This window comes from Protopterus annectens, chromosome 5.part0 (assembly GCF_019279795.1).
Source record: "Protopterus annectens isolate FY-2018-M chromosome 5.part0, PAN1.0, whole genome shotgun sequence".
NCBI lineage: Eukaryota > Metazoa > Chordata > Ceratodontiformes > Protopteridae > Protopterus > Protopterus annectens.
This window is the reverse complement of record NC_056735.1, coordinates 596,194,829-596,214,669: the sequence shown is the minus strand read 5'-3', so window position 1 is coordinate 596,214,669 and position 19,841 is coordinate 596,194,829.

Sequence of the window (19,841 nt, the reverse complement as noted above, 5' to 3'; positions counted from 1 at the left end):
AAGGATTCTAGTATAGCCACAAAACAATTGAAATAAATGCTTTGCAAATCTATTTCTTCAACAATAATAGTGGCAAAGTGGAATAGATAGCAATGTTCCCAATCCAGTTGTATGCTAATATAACTTTGATAATATGTGACAAGAAAACAGTGCCGCACTGAAATGATTTTATATAATAGCTCTAAAATGTATGAAATGCAAGCAATGCATAATTAATAAAATAATACATTAGGAGATCTTCTAGTTGTTTAACAAAAGGCTTCTTTTTCATTTGATTGCCCAGATATATGCTATGAAAACTGACATTAAAAATATCTTTATTCATATAATCTGATAAACTTGTGCTTAAGTCTTTGTTATGATGTGGGTCACAAATGTTAACAGAATTAAAGGGAGGGAGCAAAGTTAAAATGTATTTCTTGGTCACTGTTGTGGTTTAGGGATGGAGATCATCTACTGCCAAGAGTTTATAGAACTATAATTGCTTAAAAATAAATGAATGTTTTAAAAGGTAATTATCCTTATGAAGCTGTGATGATTAAAAGTATGAAGCCTGTGGACTATATTAACCCAATTATAATGCCGAGTATATGAGTTATGAGGTTTCCAGAGTAGCAGAGAAAGCACAGATTATTGTGTGCAACATTAACAAAAAGATGAAAACCCAGTCCATGCTCCTTACCCTGTGCTCATCATTGCTCCTGAGTGGGACAAACGGGTGGTCAGGCTTTCATCCCAAATTAATAATGACCTCCTACTTTTGGATATGAATGGACTTAAGAGCTCTTATCCTAGGGGAAAATGATCCCTGCCCTGTTAAAAAATGAATTGGCTTGGGCATGTGTTCCAGAAAAGTTTAGAGAAATTTATAGGGTAGGCAGGGAGGAGCCCAGCTGATCATACTAGATGAGAAATTAAATCAGTTTCCCTGGAACAATGAAGGCTTGAAGATGCATATATGCTAGCAACATAAATGTAGCACAAGTATATTAGATGCTAGAGAGGTAGATGAGTAACTCCTGCATTTATAACCAAGAGCTTAGTAAGAATCAAGAATATGTTATTAGGCTCTGTGCCCCTTATTCCTTGACTGTGAGCTCAGATTGTTATTGATGTTATCAAATTGATTAGTTGCTTGGAAAATACCTTAGAATATGTTGTGTTTTGGTCCAACTTTTTGATAGATATGTTGTCAGTAGGACTAAATATTACATTGGCAGTTAAGGTATCTTGGAAATAGTAAATATTCTATCCTTGGGTAATTGTGTAGTCCTCTGAGGATACATTTTTATTTATTTATTTTTTATTTTACATTTGTTGACCTCAAAAGACATGCGTAAATGGGTGTGCCTTCATTGTTGAGGATGTCTGGGTAGAATATGCAGTATAAACACCTAATGGGATGCTTTTGTATAATTTATTGAAATAACAAATTTAAACTGTCGTCAATGAATGGTAGTGGAGCCTGATGAGATTACTCATTATTGGGAAGCAATACTTTGATTACCTGGGAAATGAGGAAGACACTATGAGATTAAAGGGAAACTGATTAGTACCTCAGAATCATAGATATATAAAAATAGTTATGATTATCAGTATTTCTTCTTCTTTCTTTGGCAACCTTGAGGGCTTAATGGAGATGGATGCATAGTGAGCGCTACCTGTTTGTGAGAAAAGTGAGGTACAGTACTGTATGTGATAAGAGTTGGAAGCTACTGTGAAGTAATGTAGACCTTACTTGAGCATAGCATTTATAAAAACAAAGTATTGTGTAAGCCTTCTCTGCTAATAGGGCTTTATTTAAAAGTTCTTTTGTGTTTTTTATGTCACCTGCTACATTATGAAGAGATGATCAAGGAGCAGTTAGAAGGGTAAGAAGGTTATACGACATATGAGTTATTAGGTGGTAACAATGGGGCAAAGGCTATGTCTCTGAGCTGAGTAAACGAAGATAAATGGTGGAAGCCGATGTACAGGATTGGAAAAGATGCCTGTTAATATGATCAATAATTGCAGTTATTGCTGCATTATTTTTGAAATATCTGAATCCTTGTATAATATAATATTAAATGTTGTTGTTGTCTTTCGGCTTTTCCCGGTTCGGGGTCGCCACAGCGGAACTCTGGTCCACTAATGATTGGCAGTAGATTTTCACGAATGTCAAGGTGCCAGCTCGACGTTCAACCTTCAACGAAGGCACACCCATTTACGCATGTCTTTCGAATGCCCACCCAACCACGGGGAGGACATGCAGACTCCACACAAAAGGCACTCCCTGCATTCCAGCCGAGAATCGAACAGGAGAACCTCTTGCTGTGAGGCAACAATGCTACCCCTGCAATAATATAATATTAAATAATAAGAAATAATGGATTTAAGGAAAAGGTTTGACAGATATGGAGATATGGAACCTATACTGTACACAGGAGGAATGCAAGAACAATCTCTGTTGTACGAAAGTCCTTCGATATCGCATAGCTTATAAATAAAGGGATTGTGACAAAATCTAGTGATGTAATTGCACCCCTTTACTCACCCTTCATTAGGACAATCATTGAATATAATAACCCCTTTAGCATGTATCTGTCCAGTCATATGCAACAAATGGAACACCCACAGGGATATGTTGCTAACAGGATACAAGACTTAAATAACATGCCCTGCACATATGCCCTGCATGGACCTACTCACAGTCCTGCCACTATACTCAGTATCCTATAGACTGCTAAAAGGTGACCTGTGTCTGGCATATAAGGCATCTACCACCCCATTACTGATGGATTTAGTGCACATCAGCCAGTCAAATGGTATCAGAAATACTTAATCTAGGAAGCTAAACTTCTGCAACATTAACAGAATGGTTTGCTGGGACAGGTATATTTCGCAAATGATACCACTGCTATGGAACAGGCTGCCCATCCACATAAAACTAAGTTCACCCCAGTCCATTTTCAAGCACAACTTAGATCTATGGATGGGAAATAGAAAAGAACATTTAGTCCAGGACTGCCCTCTGTACTACTAATGAACAGTGGCTGCTCCTAAATGCTTTATGCCATGCATGGGTCTCCTCAAAGTGTCTATGATATGATCCCAGTTACTCTCATTAGGGGTACTATATAATTATCGAACATGGGATAGGTAAAGCAAATCTATAGCCAAATGGGATAGGATATTTTGAGCAGAAAAAGGCAATTTGGCTAGGATTAAAAAGACCTATAAGGGCAACTAGCCTTGTACTTAACTATGAGCCTATTAACCTATAAGAGGACAGGCATTTCAGTAAAAAAAAAATTTAAATTTTTATGGTCTGGTTAAATAGATTAATTGAGATACAAGAACACATAATTAAAGGTTATGATTGGTGATACTATAATTCTTTGTAGTGCACTGAGCTTTATCTGCTCCATGCACTACTAGTTACGGGGGAAAAAAATCACTAAGCATTGTGATGGCCTTCAAAGCCATAAAACACTTAGCGGATGCTGTCAGAAAGGAAGTGTAATGTACTCTGTTACATTTACACTCACCTCCATGACTCTCAACAGTGCAAATTTTCATAGAATGTTCAGATCATTGCTTCATATTTTTGGTCTGCTCTTCTTAACATCTGTGGTTTTCATATAAACCACCAAATATACTCACAGACATATCTGATACTACATTGAATCAGGCCATTGTTCCCAGTTTCTTCAAGAACACCACCAGAACATCTCTGTCCAAGAAGTCTCCACCAAAGGACCTCAATGACTACTGCCCTGTGGCTCTTAACTCCATAGTAATTAAGTGCCTAGAAAGGCTGGTCAAGGAACACTTAATATCCAGACGTCTGTCATCCTTGGACCCACTCCAGTTTGCATACAAACCAAATCAATCCATGGTGGATGCTATTTGACTGGCGTTCCACCTATAATTGGACCACCTGGAAAACAACAACAGCTATTTGTGCATGTTATTCATTGATTTCAGTTTGGCATTCAACACAGTTATACCTCAGCAATTGATAGAGAAGCTAACTCAACTAGTTGTCAGCACTCCAATGTGCAATTGGATTCTGGACTTCTTTACCGAAAGGCCACAAACAGTATGTGCAGGAAAGAATACCTCAAATAGTATCACCTTGAGCATGGTGTACCTCAAGGCTGTGTTTTGAGCCCTCTGCTATTCACTCTGCTAATGTACGACTGCACTGACAAGTATAGCTCTAATCATATAATCAAGTTTGCAGATGATTCCACAGATGTGGATCTCATCAGCAATGAGGAGGAAACAGCCTATAGAGAGGATGTGAGACAACTGATAACTTGGTGTGGTAACAACAACCTGGCACTCAATGTGAATAAGACCAAGGAGGTAATCGTGGATTTCAGAAGAAACCATAAAAACATTCTCCACTCAAAATCAATGGGGAAACTGTGGAGAGAGTAAAAAGCACCAAGTTTTTTAGATACACATCTCAAAACACTTCTCTTGGTCTGAGAACACAAATGCTATTGTCAAGAAAGCACAGCAATGCCTACACTTTCTGTGAAAGTTGAGAAAAGCAAATCTACCAGCCCCTGTTTTCACAACCTTCTACAGGGGCATAATAGAGAGCATCCTGACAAACAGTTTTGCAGCTTGGTATGGCAACTGCTCCAACACAGACCGTAAAAACCTCCAAAGAGTGGTGGAGGCAGCAGAAAAGATTTCCAGGACCACTCTACCATCTATTCAAGACTTGAACCAGTCTCGTTGTCTCAATGGAGGCAGGAAAATAGTCATGGATTGCACTCACCCTACGTATGGACTGTTCCTCCACCTAACACCTGGGAAGCATTATTGTAGCATATGTTGAAGAATGGCCAGATTTAACATTAACTTATATCCCCTATCAATCAGGGTACTGAACTCGAATAACAACTTACATCTTGCTTGACATCAGGGACAGTAGGTAATATGATGAGTAAGAAGCATATTTCCATGCAATAAACTTAAAAGATCTTAAATACAATGTGCAATTATTCTAACTGAGTATAATCTTATTTTTGTGCAATAACCGCTGATGCTAAAACAGCATCTTGTGCAATAAGTAACAGCTGTGAAATTTTTGTGCAAGAAATATCATGTTTCCTCAGACTAGTGTCAACAGAATCCTGTGCAATAAGAAGTAACTATGGAATTCTGTGCAATAAATACAGTCTCTTTATCTTAGTAAATGTCTATGATATGTAAAACAGTAAATATTATGTAGTAGGAATGTCTAAGTGAAGTAATGTGAATTGTTGCATATGTTAGATGCTTGCACATAGAGCCTGGAGTAACGTAATTTCGTTCCATTGCACTTGTTGTGGAAATGTTTAGTTTGACTTTAACTTTGATGACTGAAGTCGTTAAATAATGACATACATTTAAGTTTCAGGGTTAACATTCTTTAGATTATGCAGGCAAGCGCACATCTGGTAATTCTAGTAACTTTCTTATGTTTTTTTTTTTACAGGAAGTTAGGGACATATTAATAGTACGACAGCAAGCAGGAACAAATGTTTTGTTCTGCCACTGTCATTTGCTAATCAGTACAGGCAGCTTTTACTGCCTAGAGTTGGACCTGACCTTAACAAATTTTGCAGGGGGTGCTTAACATTTGTTAAGGTTGGGTCGGGCGCCATTCTGGTGCTTAGCTGGTTTGTCTTTTTTCCAGTGGTGGCTGGTGACTTCAAATTAAAGGGGGGAGAAAGCAGGAGACAGCTGAATGGGTGGGGCCAATGAGAAGGGGTGTCACCAACTAGAAAGGGGTGGAGCTATGCTCAAAACCACAACAACTGGAACTTTAATTAAATACGCTGCCCTGGGTGCCAAACCATCATTATGAGAGTCCAATCAAGACAAAATGAAGTGTAGAAGAAAAAATATTTCAGTGCATTAGCTACATTACAACTTACTTAATATCTAGATGGAAACAAAAAGGTTGTGAGGCATGAAAAAATAAATTACTTTTTAAATACATTACTGAAATGCCAGTCAAAATCAAGTATAAAAAAAAACAAGCAGCACTCAACTCAAGCCATTTCTCCTTGCACTGCAGTTCTATATATAATATATATTCAGCTTTATAAAATTACCAAGTAACATGCTGAAAGTAGCAATCTCTGTGATACCCCCACTTGTAAAAATGTTTTTTATCCAAAAAAGACCCGCTGCCTGACAACAGCTATCTATTGTTTCATGGGGAAGACATATTCAAAGTAAAAAAAATGAACAGCAAACAAGAAACAAGCTCAAGATAAATTGCTTAAAGGATTACTGCACAAGTTATGGACCACACATGATAGATTGGCATTCTGTTTAGTTTACATGTAAAGCCTGCAAAGATGACTGCAAGTCACAAACAAATGTAATGAGCTTCTGAAAATACTGTAATCCTGACCTTTATTACAAATACTGTCATATGCATTTCAATACCTTAGACTTATACGTTATCTAGTTATGTAAATATTCTCTGCATGGCAACAATAAAAAGGCTTTCAATCTTGGTAATTCTTTAACAGTATTCTTATTAAAGCTTACTTGCATCTTACAATCTCCGACACACTTACCTGATGGCCATTAAAGCATTGCTACTTAAACACAGAGCAACAGGGCACTGCGACAGCATGCATTTTCTGAATAATAAGAAACATAAATCAACAGTATAAAAATATGACAGAAAACCAGAACATGCTGCAAAATCAAGGACAGATGAAAAGCCATGGTAGTACTTGTGGTCTCCTTTAGATGGGGGAATACTTTGTACACTTACACTGCCTAACTGCTCCTTGCCTTGCTTGGACACATCCAGAGCCACTGCAATGGGAAGTGGGGTGCAACAAGTATGTCACAATTTGAAATGTCTCTGGCTGATGGTGATGGCTCTGACACTCATACATCTCAACCTCAGAGCAAGAAATTTGGACAAAGCCATACACAAAAGTGGGGCACAGGCCCAAAAATAAGGACGATTTTTAAATATTGCTCTTATAAACTTAGAAAGATAATAGAATAGTAGTAGGTCTTGCATTAGTATAAATTTTCTGAAGGGTATGAAATCTGAAACTCAAATGTCTGCCATTATAACTTCAATCTTTAATGATTTGCCAGTAATTTGCCAGAAAACCGCAATTGTATGAAAAACAGACCAAAAATGTGATGCAAAAATATAAAATTGCCACACAATACAGTTGGGAACCTGTCAAAGAAGGGACACCTTTTTAATATTAGTACTGTTAACTTGAGCAGCTGAGAAAATAAGAGTATCTAGATGCATTTCTGAAATAAAAGCAAACTATAACTCTGATCATTACAGTTATTTATAATTGTAAACCCTCCACGTTTTCTTCCAAAATTGACATTTTGCGGAAAGATTATAAGGGGTAGAGCAACATTTTGAGCCAAAATTGGGGACGGTTGAGAGTATTGGATATTCCTAATTCTTTAAAGCAATTTATTTGCACATACCTCTCAACTTCTTAATGCAGGAAATCTGGACAAGGCCAAATATATTGGGAGAACATACAAACAGTACTAAAAATTGCTCTTGTATAAACTTAAGACAGTTGATAGAATAACAGGTCTTGCTTTAGCATGCATTTTTCTGAAGGTTATGATGTCTGAAACTCAATGTCTGTCATTATTTAGTGACTTCATTCTTAAATGATTTGACAGAAAACCACAAATTTTATGAGGAACAAACCAAAAATAAGAAGCAAAAATCTACTCATTCTACAAAAATCTGGACAGTTGGGAGGTATAGTTCAGCCGGGGCTGTCTGAGTTTGCTGCTCTTCCCCCCTCGCAAACTCATGGTCGAATGGAGCCTCCCCCGTGCAGCTATTCCAATGTCCCATTCCTTGGTTATTTTGCCCCATTTACCATAAACACTGTACTGTGCATACTGCTTTACTTCTGCGATGATTTGGATTTCATTTGAAAGTTTTATTTTGTATTTACAGCACAAACCCTAATAGATATCTGCTAAACAAAGCAATGCAGTCTCACAATGAAAATAGACTTAGCATTAAAACTTCTCTGCCCTTTAAGCTCACATTCATTGAAACAGCATTGAAACCCACATTCAAAGAAAATACATTTTGCCAGTGGCAGATAAAGATTAACTTTGGGCTGTGTTCAAATCATAGGCCCCTTGAACACAAAACATACACATGCTCTTTGATACACCTTCCTGATTGTATTACATTATATTCCTTGTACAATACAGTACAGTTGTTAGACGGCATTTTAAATGTATTGTTTTGAACATTTTTCCAGTGAACAATTAAGCAAAATGCATGCACCAATAATGACAAAACTGCCCAATTCAGAACATTCCCATCATAAAAGTCTACTCAAACTTCTACAGTCCAGCACTATCAGTAAATATGCACAATCTCTGAAGAAGTAAAAGTCATCTAAATAATTCCACATTAAAGAAATATGTAACTAATGAAGAGGTTGCTGCTAGCAAACAACTTTATATGTCATTGCTTCATCTACAAATGAAGTGCCTGTTGGCCTTGAGGAATAAAGTGCCTATGCTGTATTAAAAAATTGATAAGCTAGTAATATTGCAATAGGGAATGGATGTCAAACTGATACCAGGTTCATAGGTACTAGGTATCTTCTTCAAAAGGGACTGCAGCATCCACCCCCTTTACAAGGCAGTATTGTATCAACAATGCATCTACCTACTGTGGGAGTAGAACCCACCACCGTCTGCATCAAACGAAAGCTTGCTACCTGTTGTGCTATTAACAATGCAAGGAGACTCAACATAAGCAGCATTAAACTTTTGTTCCCCTGCAACTCCCAGCTTCTTGTAAAATCTACTCAACACTCAGTGGTATCTCTGAACTTTGCAGCACAATAAATCTAGAAAAAGCCAACATTTTTTGGGGAGGGACAAAAGCCCAAAAACCAGGGACACAGTTTAAACATTGCTTGTATAATGTTGGAAAGTTGCTAGAATAAAATGCTGTGCTACCACCATACATTTCATTGCCAAGTCTTGAACCCAGGGGACCCTGTGCAAAACAGTCAGAGCAACATACCACTATGCCAAATCAGCTGTTTTGTGAAAAAGAGGAAGACTGAAACTTAAATGGCTACCATTTAGTGAATTCAGTTCTCACCACAGCTGTCAACCTCTTAGCACAAAACATCTGAACAAAGCCAATAATCGGGGAATACAGCCCCAAAACCTATTCAGTGAATTCAGTTCTCACCATAGCTCTCAACCTTATCACAAAAAAACCTGGACAAAACCAATAATTGGAGAATACAGTCCCAAAAATAGGTACAAATTTCAAATATCCATGTTATAAACTTAGAAAATTGCTGAAATAAAAGGTTTTGCGTTACCATGTACTTTCTGAAGAATATGAATTCTGAAATTCAAATGCCTGTTATTTTTATTTAACATTTGTTAACCAGGAAAGCCTGACTTGGAACAAAAGCTAATTTTCTGCAGAGCAGGAACAAACAGTCCAGACACATATCTTTGTAAGATGGGAGGCCATGCAGCTTCCCCACAGAAGGCACTCGAGCCAAGAATCAAACCAGAGAACCTGTAGCTGTTAGGCAACAATGCTACCAGTGCACCACTGCATTACTGATGTTGCAAGGAAAAACAATCATACAGAAACCACAGATTTTATGAGGAACAGAACAAATATGAGGCAAAAATTTGTAAATTTTTTCACAAATGATGGTGGGTAGGAAATTCAGGCCCTTGCCATCTGCACACAAGGTTCAAGCCTGATTATTCTCTACCCCCCACCATGTGTTCACTAGCCACCAGTATACAACAATCTGGTTGCACAAGCTAATGGCTGGTGTCCTTCTGTTCTGTGTGGCGGTCACCACACAGGCTGCAGGGCAGAGATGCCTTACTCCCCTGTCTGGACTGCCTAACATAGCATTCTGGAGTTCTGTGAGTACCAGGAATCAAAGCATGCATGCATGGAGTTCCAGGACTCGCAATTTTTTTTATTTTTTATTTCTGTTCTTCTTTCCTTCTGCAGGTGTGTGTGGGGGGGGGCTGCAGTCCTATAGCATGAGCCGCCCCTGCTTTTTTCTAAATATTGGAGTGCAGTCAGTGCATTCCATGCACAACAATGGTATAATATTTACAGTTTCTTTTGAATAATGATATATAATTCATATTTACTTATACAAGTGGAGTGTTAATGCACTTGTTCTTGCAATTCATACTCAAGAAATGCAGAAAAGTTCTGACAGTTTAAAAAAGAAAAAAAAATAGCAAAGTCACCGAATGACATAAATCAAACAGTTGGTGATGAATAGCAGTGGAGCATTCACCATGCTTGTTCAGTATCTGCATGCACTGAAAATCTTTGAATGCACTTTAAAAACTTTGGAATAACTTTCTTCAATCCATATGTCAGTTCTCTTCCTTGGATCAGTTCATGTACCATATCATATCATAATTTCCTTCAAGAAAGGCTTGCAGCTATGGCATTACATGACAAGAACATACCACCTGCTCTTACCATTTTGATGAACCAGTCCCAGTCCCTCTTTTCTCCTTCTCCAGTCATCTGTAATACCTCCTTTCTGCCTGAACTTCTTCCCTCTCTTTTCACTAATTTATATTCACAAAAGAATCTGCATATCAAATAATCATGTTTTCAGTTTTTACACTTTTCTAAATGTTTGCCCCTCTTATCTTTGAACACCATATTTATCTTGTAAATAAGTATGATGTCTGCATGAAATGCATGTAAATCTACATACTGCAACAAGAATATTCTACCTTGTTCTGTATTGGTTTTTGCTCTGCTTAGTTACACTGTATCTGGTATTGACATCAGCCTGGCAGTTACTGCAGATGATTAAGTCTCTGAACTGTTAATGAGCTGCTTCCTGTAACTTAAAGTCCTAGGATTTGATTCCTTCCACCTCCGTTTATCTACTGTGATAAAACACATAACTGAGCAATGCTTTTTTGGTGCCCCTGAAAAGAGGTACTTCCGTCCCATGGGTCTCCCTGGTTAATACATGTATAAAATAATTTTGACCTGTTATTGCTTTCACACATTCTTTTTACTCATTATGTGTTGATTTTTTTTAACTTTCTTGAATATGCTTAATGATCATAAGATCATCTGATCACAGGAAATACAAGTAAACTAAGTTTTGTGATATTTTACATCTTCCCAGGACCCACCCTTAGACCATATGTCTTTTTTCAAAGAGGACTAGGTGGTCAATCATCTTCTTCCCTTTTTTGGCTATTTCCAGTAGGGGTCGCCACAGCGGATAATCTGTTTCCATTTCTTCCTGTCCTCTGCATCACACCAAGCACCTGCATGTCCTCTCTCACCACATCCATAAACTGTATCTTAGGCCTTCCTCTTTTCCTCTTACCTGGCAGCTCCATACTTAGCATCTTTTTTCCCAATATACCCAGCATCCCCCCTCAGCACATGTCCAAACTAATGCAATCTTGCCTCTCTGACTTTGTCTCCAAAACGTCCAACCTGAGCTGACCCTCTAATATACTGATTCCTAATCCTGTCCATCCTTGTCACACCCAGTGCAAATCTTAACATCTTTAACTCTGCCACTTCCAGCTCTAACTCCTGCCTTTTTGTCAATGCCATTGTCTCCAACCCATACAACATAGCTGGTCTCACCTCCCTCTTGTAGACCTTCCCTTTCACTCTTACTGGTACCCATCTGTCACAGATTACTCCTGACACTCTTTTCCACTCATTCCATCCTGCCTGTACTCTCTTCTTCACCTCTCTTCTACACTCACCATTACTCTAAACTGTTGATCCCAAGTACTTAAACTTATCCACCTTCACCAACTCTATTCCCTGCATCTTCACCATTCCTCTATCCTCCCTCTCATTCACACAAATATATTCTGTCTTAGTCATGCTGACCTTCATTCCTCTCCTCTCCTCTCTAGAGCATATCTCCACCTCTCCAGGGTCTGCTCAACCTGGTCCCTACTCTCACTACAGATCACAATGTCATATGCAAACATCATAGTCCATGGGGCCTCACTGTCTGATCATGTCTGTCAACCTGTTCATCACCATTGCAAATAAAAAAGGGCTCAGAGCTGATCCTTGATGTAATCCCACCTCTACCTTAAATGCATCTGTCACTCCCACTGCAGACATCATCACTGTCACACTACCCTCATACATATCTTGTACCACTCTTACACTCTTACTAGGTGGTCAGTCATGCAGGGGTGAATTTGTGAATACACAACAAAATATTTAGGTCCTGTTTGAAGGAAGATAATGTATCACACAGCTTACTCTAAAGCAGAAGTTGATTCCTAAAGTGGGAATGATGATGTGTAATTACCTATCTTTCCACAATATTTTATTTATTTGCTGTTATAAATAGTACCAGGACTACTGGATCCCTAATGACAAGGAAGGCAAAGTATAGAGCTCACTTCAACAGTCTATACAATACTGAATAAAGTGACAGTGCTTCTAGTCTTTTCTGGTGGTTTAGTATTCTTTTATGCCAGTGATCTTAGGAACTTCTGGGATCTTTGTAGTTGTTTGCAATGTCTAATGAGGTACAGTGCAAAGAGGGAGTTGTATTTACTAAATAGCTAAACAGACTAGTTAATGCTGGATATAAGACGACAATGGAATCTTTAAAAGATACATTATTTTATCATTTACATATATTGTACTGCTATTTCTACCCTTCTCTTATAGTTGCTTTTATACTCAGTTGTGAACATTACTTGCTTGTAAGAGCATCTCATGTATCCTGCTCAGTTGTTTTCACTGCTACTGTATTTTATTTGTTGCTGTAATCACTTTTATGAAGCTTTTCTAACCCAGCAAGTGGCTGTTTCCAATCTGGAGTCACCCCAGTTATCAAAGTAACTAAATAATTAGCAAAGAATTGCATCAATACACATAAAGGAATAGCTACATTGATAGCTGAATAAATAAATAAATAAATAAATAAATAAACAAACAAAAACACCACTTTGATCAGGGCCATCAGAAATAATCAATATCATATATGTTTCACTTCTGTTGTTGAGATTTAAAGTGGCTGCGATGCAAATAGGTCATTGTTAAACATGTCAACCTGCTAGTATATCAGTGGAGAGTGAAAGTGCCTGAAATGCTAACAGTTAACTGCCAAAGTGTGATGGTTGGCTATTAGTTTAACACAGTTTGGTGTCAAAATGTATTAAGGAGGGTGCATTGAACAGTGGAAATCAATTCCCAAATGATGACCTTGTCACAATTTGTGTGACAGATAGTTTTTACTGTTTGATATTTGGTGATCTAAAATGCACATTTATCATCAAACTTATGCTCGGCAGCTTAATGTTTAAATCATATCCATAAGTGTATTTTTGTCAAAAAAAAAAAACAGCACATACAGATTTTATAATATCTGGTAATCCATCCTTCATATCATCAAGTCTTAAATGATCATTTCCTGTCTGCTTAAACATACTTGCTCAATATGCTATATTTTCATATACTCCCATTCTTTTGATTGCTACAGTATGTGTTTAAGCAATGTATGTGAGACTGAAATTTACTGTTCTGACTCCAAAACTACAGCTTCTCTGGAAAAGAACAAACATTGTAAATCATTGTTGTTTCTCAATGCTGGAGTAACTTGAGTTCCATGGAGGCAAAGATCTTGCATATAAATGAGGTTGCCAGGCATTTCCACACTTTTCCCCTCACATACATCAGTCATCGCACACACAGATTGTCTTATGTTGATACACTTAAAAAAAAGTAACTGTCTCCAAAACACCAATAATTAAGACCTCCAAAGCCACCTAACCACAACACCGCTCCTCAGCAATCACTAAGACACACACCAAAAGCAACATCGAACATCTCAAATAAGCCTACACCAAATGGCTCCTCAAGAGCAAAGTGCATAAGGCAGGCATACACTTTACCTAATACTCTTGTCAGTGGGGACTCCACTGTGCAACAGACAGATGCCTCACTCACTCAGGACAACAACAGCACAGACTGGAGCCAAAGATGGAGTGTCTTGATCTATACTAATAATAAACATAATCTAGGTTGGTCAAACAGGATGTTAACTTGGAGCTCATCCACAAGCAAGTCACCATAGATAAGGTCCCTCACCATATCATGGCTAGCTACAGACTACCATCTGTGCCCCTAGAGTTTTACAACTGTTAACTAAACCTAATAGAGGCACTTACTATCCAAACAAGTACCCGATTCATGGGTGACTTCAACTACATCTCTATAGACTGGATAACTTACACTGTCTCAAACTCACAGACACAATGTTTCCTGGAATTTGTTAACCCAAGTACTGTAGAACAGATAATGCATGCTCTAACCATACATACTGGTTTTGAAACTCACCAACATGGGTCAGCATTGCACCCCTCTCTGTGTCACATCTGCACTAGTGAGGTTGGATCACAAAGCTGTCTCCTTTGAAGTAAAAATCAACTCAGAAAACCCAATTAAACCAGTAACGGGAACTATTCTAAGGCAAACTACATCATATTAAGTGGCAGTTTGTCAAAATGCAAGGCTCCCCCTAACTCGAGACTACAGCTACCTATGCAGAATTATTCAGAGTCCCTGTACAAACATGTGAATGGCTACATAGTGGCTACCATACCTACCAGAAGTAAACCCAAAACAAACACTAAAAACAAACCCCACTTATGGCATCCTCAACTAAACAGGGCATATAATAAAAGAAGAAAACTCACAGCCAAAATCAGGAAGATCAACTCCCTGAAAGACAAATGCTCTCTTACATAATTAAATTAGGAACTAAGAGGTCTAATTAAGTCCAACAAGAGCAACTACAAGGTCAGGATAGTCTTGCTGACTCTTTGGTTATGTCTGGAACCTTAAAGGTAGCACACAGCAGTGTGCAAAACTGGTGGTAAGCAGTACCATCTTTACCAGTCAGGGTGACATAGCAAATCTGCTGGCTGATAAATTCAGCTCAAAGGAATTGTGGGTTAGCATAATGATTAAGGAGTTTACCGTACAGACAGAGGGTATGGGGTTTGATTCTCACCATTAAGGGAAATTTGGTAGGCTTAAAACACCTGCAAAGGCAGCTAGCCTAGTACTTGCCAATGAACACAGAATTTATAAGAAAATTATGGCAAAAATTAGGAGGTGCAGGATCAAAGCACTCACATCAAACTAAACAAACATCTCAGAGGAGAAATAAGGTCTACTAAAGCCAAATTTGAGATGAAAGAACAACCAGAAGGCACTATGTAGCTATGTCTGCAACCTCAAAGGCAATGCACAATTGTATGCAGTGGAGCCAGCTATACTGAGCCAGAAGATATACAAATCTACTGGCTGATAAATTCAGCAACAAATTTACCCCTCTCTCCCTCAACCTTCCCTCAGGAAATACCATCAAATATAACTCCCCCTGCTATCACTAGGGAACAGGCCCTTAATGCTCTCTCTAAAGCCAAGAACACTGCATCAATGGGCCCAGAAAATATCCCAGGATGCCTTCTAAATAGCATGAGACATGACCTATGAGGGCCTCTGGACATGCTATTTAACTATAGCCTCCAAACAGGCTCATGCCTCATGAATGGAGAACAGCAACAGTCATCCCTCTGCATAAAAGTAGCCCATCTACAGACCCTGGAAACTACAGACCAATAAGTCTCACTAGTCTTATATGTAAAACCATGGAAAAAATTATCATGGAAATGATCAATAGTGATATAGTAAATCTCCAGACACTGGACCCAACCCAGTTTTGTTTCATCAAATGCAAATCATGCCTACTCAACCTGGTGGACTTTTTTGAGAAGGTCACCAAAGCAATGGATGAGGGCAAAATGGCTCACACTGCATACCTTGACCTGGCCAAGACATTTGACACAGTACCCTACTCGGGCATTGTTGACAAATTCAAGAGGTTAGGTACAAACTTGTATGTCACACGGTGGATTGCCAACTGGCTCATAGACAGGACTCAAGAATTTAGATATGAGGCCTCTGCAAAGAGGCCAGTCACAAGTGGAGTCCCTCAGGGATTAGTCCTTGGACCGCTCCTTTTTGACATTTATTTCTCTGAGGTCAAGGCCAATGTCAGTGGTCTCTGGCTGATTAAATTTGCAGATAATTATAAATTAGAAGCTGTCACTGAATCCCACACTGACACAAATGTTTACCAGGACGGGCTGATACAGGCAAACAATTGGTGTCAGAGCCATGGACTAAAAGTGAATGCCAAGAAATGTATAATAGTATCCTTTGTGAAGTCACCCATCCCTGGTAACAATCGTATTGACAATACAATCCTTAGAGTTTACCCAGTAGTCAGTAATTTAGTGACATACATAGACAGTAGTCTAGCCTTTGACTGTTACATGTCTACAGTAGTGAGGAAATCATTCTGTATTGCACAACTTATAAACAAAGGTATGGCATCTAAGTCCAATGAAGTCATTGTTCCACTGTATTCAGCATTTATCAGCTTTATCATTGAGTACAATGCCCCGTTTGGTATGTACCTAACTGGACACATCCAACAATTGGAATGTACACAGAGGTTCCTCACTAATAGAATACAGGGCATATGTAAAATGTCCTATGCAGACCACCTCAAGGCCCTATCCCTGTATTATGTCTCCTACAGGATTTTGAGGGGAAATATATGCCTGACATACAGGGCATTGTCATACCCCACTGTGATGGCCCTCCTGCATATCCGCAAAACAAACAGTACCAGAATTACCCATTCTAAAGATTTAAATCTTACCTGTGATAGAAATAGGGCCTGCTGTAGAGACAGGTATGTATCCCAAAGATTACCCCGTCTCTGGAACATATCCATGTGAAACAGAGTTCCTCCCTAACCCAATTCAAGTGCAACTTGGACAATTGGATGGGGAACAGGAAATTCATCCTGGTTTGGCATCTATGTCTCTAATGGACACAGGCAATCTGTAAATAGTTCGTCTTACAGGCCCTAGCTTGTAAATGTTTCATCTTCAATGACCCTGCTTACACTTATCAAGGGTATCAGAACTTGTCAGAGATTTGGGATGCATGGCTAGGCTTAAAAAGGCCCTTGTGGTTGTTAGCTTAATAAATACCAATGAACCTATGAACTTCACCCCCCACTTCCCCCCAGCTTCACTAAGTGAAATCCCATACAACATATTAAGTATTAGCAGGGACCGGGTGCTGTCAGCACTCAATAAAGCCAAGAACACTGCATCTGTGGGTCCCAAAAACATCCCCAGCTGCTCCCTAAAAAGTCTAAAATACAACTTATTAGGATCACTTGAGGAACTCTTCAGCTACAGCCATGAAACAAGCTACATTCCAAGTGAATGGAGGAACACCGCAGTCATTTCCCTCCACAAGAGTGGACTATCAGCCAACCCAGGGAACTACAAACCCATCAGTCTAACATGCCTAACATGCAAAGCCATGAATGAATTATCATGGAAAAGATAAACAAGGACATTTCCAACTTACAGACACTGGACCTATCCCAGTTTAGCTTTGTTAAGGAAAGGGCATGCCTATGTGACCTGGTAGACTTCTTTGAGAGGATAACAAGGCAATGGAAGATGGTAAAACAGTGCATACTGCACATCTTAACCTAAGACATTCAATACAATACTAGACAAATTGTTTGTAAATTCCACCAAAGGCAATTTAATCAAACATTTAAGTACTTTCATCCACATAGCACAAGAACTCCATCAGAACATTTAGTTGACAAAAATAGCAGACTTAAATTAAAATTTTTCATAGTTACAAGACCCAGATAGACAGATAAAAAATGATTTAAATCCATTCAGATTACATTAAAGGGATACACCATAATTCAAAACTATTAAATTAATTCCTTAGCTAGCTACCTACCTACTAACATGCCCCCCCCCCCATATGATACTTGGGACCCAAATGGTTTGGATTATGTAGCTAGGTTTCTAAGGGCCCTAGTAATTGTTAGCCTAGTCAGCCTATGAACTTATGAATCTATATGGCACAAGTTCAGGACTTTGCCATACACACACACACACACACACACACACACACACATATATATATATATATATATATATATATATATATATATATATATACATATATATACATGAAGTTCCTATTTATGGGGAATTCATCCTTGACATATAAGAATCTGACATGGATTTCTGAGGTCATGGAAGAAAAGGGGTCCTGTATAAGTCATGTCCTCTAACAAATATGGATATATTAACACAGTTACCATAGGGTCTGAAGATGTGATAGGCACTAAACTCAGTTATGTGTGTGTGTGTGTGTGTGTGTGTGTGTGTGTGTGTGTATATATATATATATATATATATATATATATATATATATATATATATATATATATAGTGTGTGTGTGTGTGTGTGTGTGTGTGTGCATTTTTTAAATCAAAGACCAGAATATAACTTGAATCAGATATGAGCATGGTGTCTTCCATTTGTCTCATAAACTAAGGATTTCTAATATCTTCTCTTGTTTAACTAACTTGCTTAATAAACATTTTCCTCTCTATACAATAAGTGGTCCACTTATTTGTGGGATTTATGATATATTCACAATGAAATCAAAAGAAATCAAAAACTAATTGTCTTTTTTGTCTTTCTTGCATTGTTAGTCATAAAAGACTGACGTACCTGACTGATGGTCTTCTAATAGTGCCTGCAGGTTTTTTGCATTGGGATGCAGATTTTTTTCTTTACCTGCCTTCAAAGCTATATGGATCTAATGAGATCCTCCTCCTGCCCGTTTGTGGGGTCAAATACAAATCCTGCAGATTCTGCAGTACCTAGTTGACCTTTTGTGCCCAAATAATTCTGAAGTTTTCAACTGTTCACACTTAATCCAAGTGTTTAATGTGTAGTTTATTTTAAAATTCCTGCAAGGTAAAAAAATATAAGAAAAATAATCACTGCCACTACAAGGAATAACTATGATATAACTACAAAAGTATAAACTCCCTGTCCAAATATCAAAGTTAGTTACATAAGTAGGTAGGTTCTATAGCCTGATATATTCACCTCTAATTGCTGGTATGTATAACATTTAAGGGGAATAAGTTGCGCTTAGTTATACGTGTGATAAACCCACCACCCCGTCACTTAAGATGAAACTCATAGATTGCCTGGCAAGAATTGTCCTCTTGTTCTTACCTAAATAAAATTAATTATAGCACTCCATCACAATGAAAAACACAGGTATTAAAGTCTGCCATAATCAACATATTCTGTACATTGACACTTATTACATAATCATTAAGGAAACAACTGGACGTGGATCATAAAGGGTTGAGATAGATACACATCATTAATTAAGATTTTATTACTATAATTTGCTCCTAAAATAACTAAATGACATAAGGAACTGGAATATAGAATCATTTGTCAAAATACCTATTGTATGAAATGTAAGAGGACCATACTAGGTATGATCATCTCCTTATAGCCATTATTCTGAAAGCAAATGTAATTATCCCACTCCAGAAGGAATTATTTAGATAAGCTAATTTCTAGTCTCCATATAACAGCAAAAGTATATATTTCAGAAAATCATTATCTTCATATTCTGATTTCACACACATATACTACTGGTACCACAATTGCTGACTGCTTTACGTGCAGTGATCCCACCCTGTTCTTATTCTTTGTTGAAGAAAAAAACTCTCTCAGCTGGAGTGTAATTCATTAGGTGCAGCAATTCCTTTGATATGTCACTCTGTCTTGCTGTTTGCATTATCCACTCTTTCTTCACCATTAAAACACAGTCTTATCTTATCCA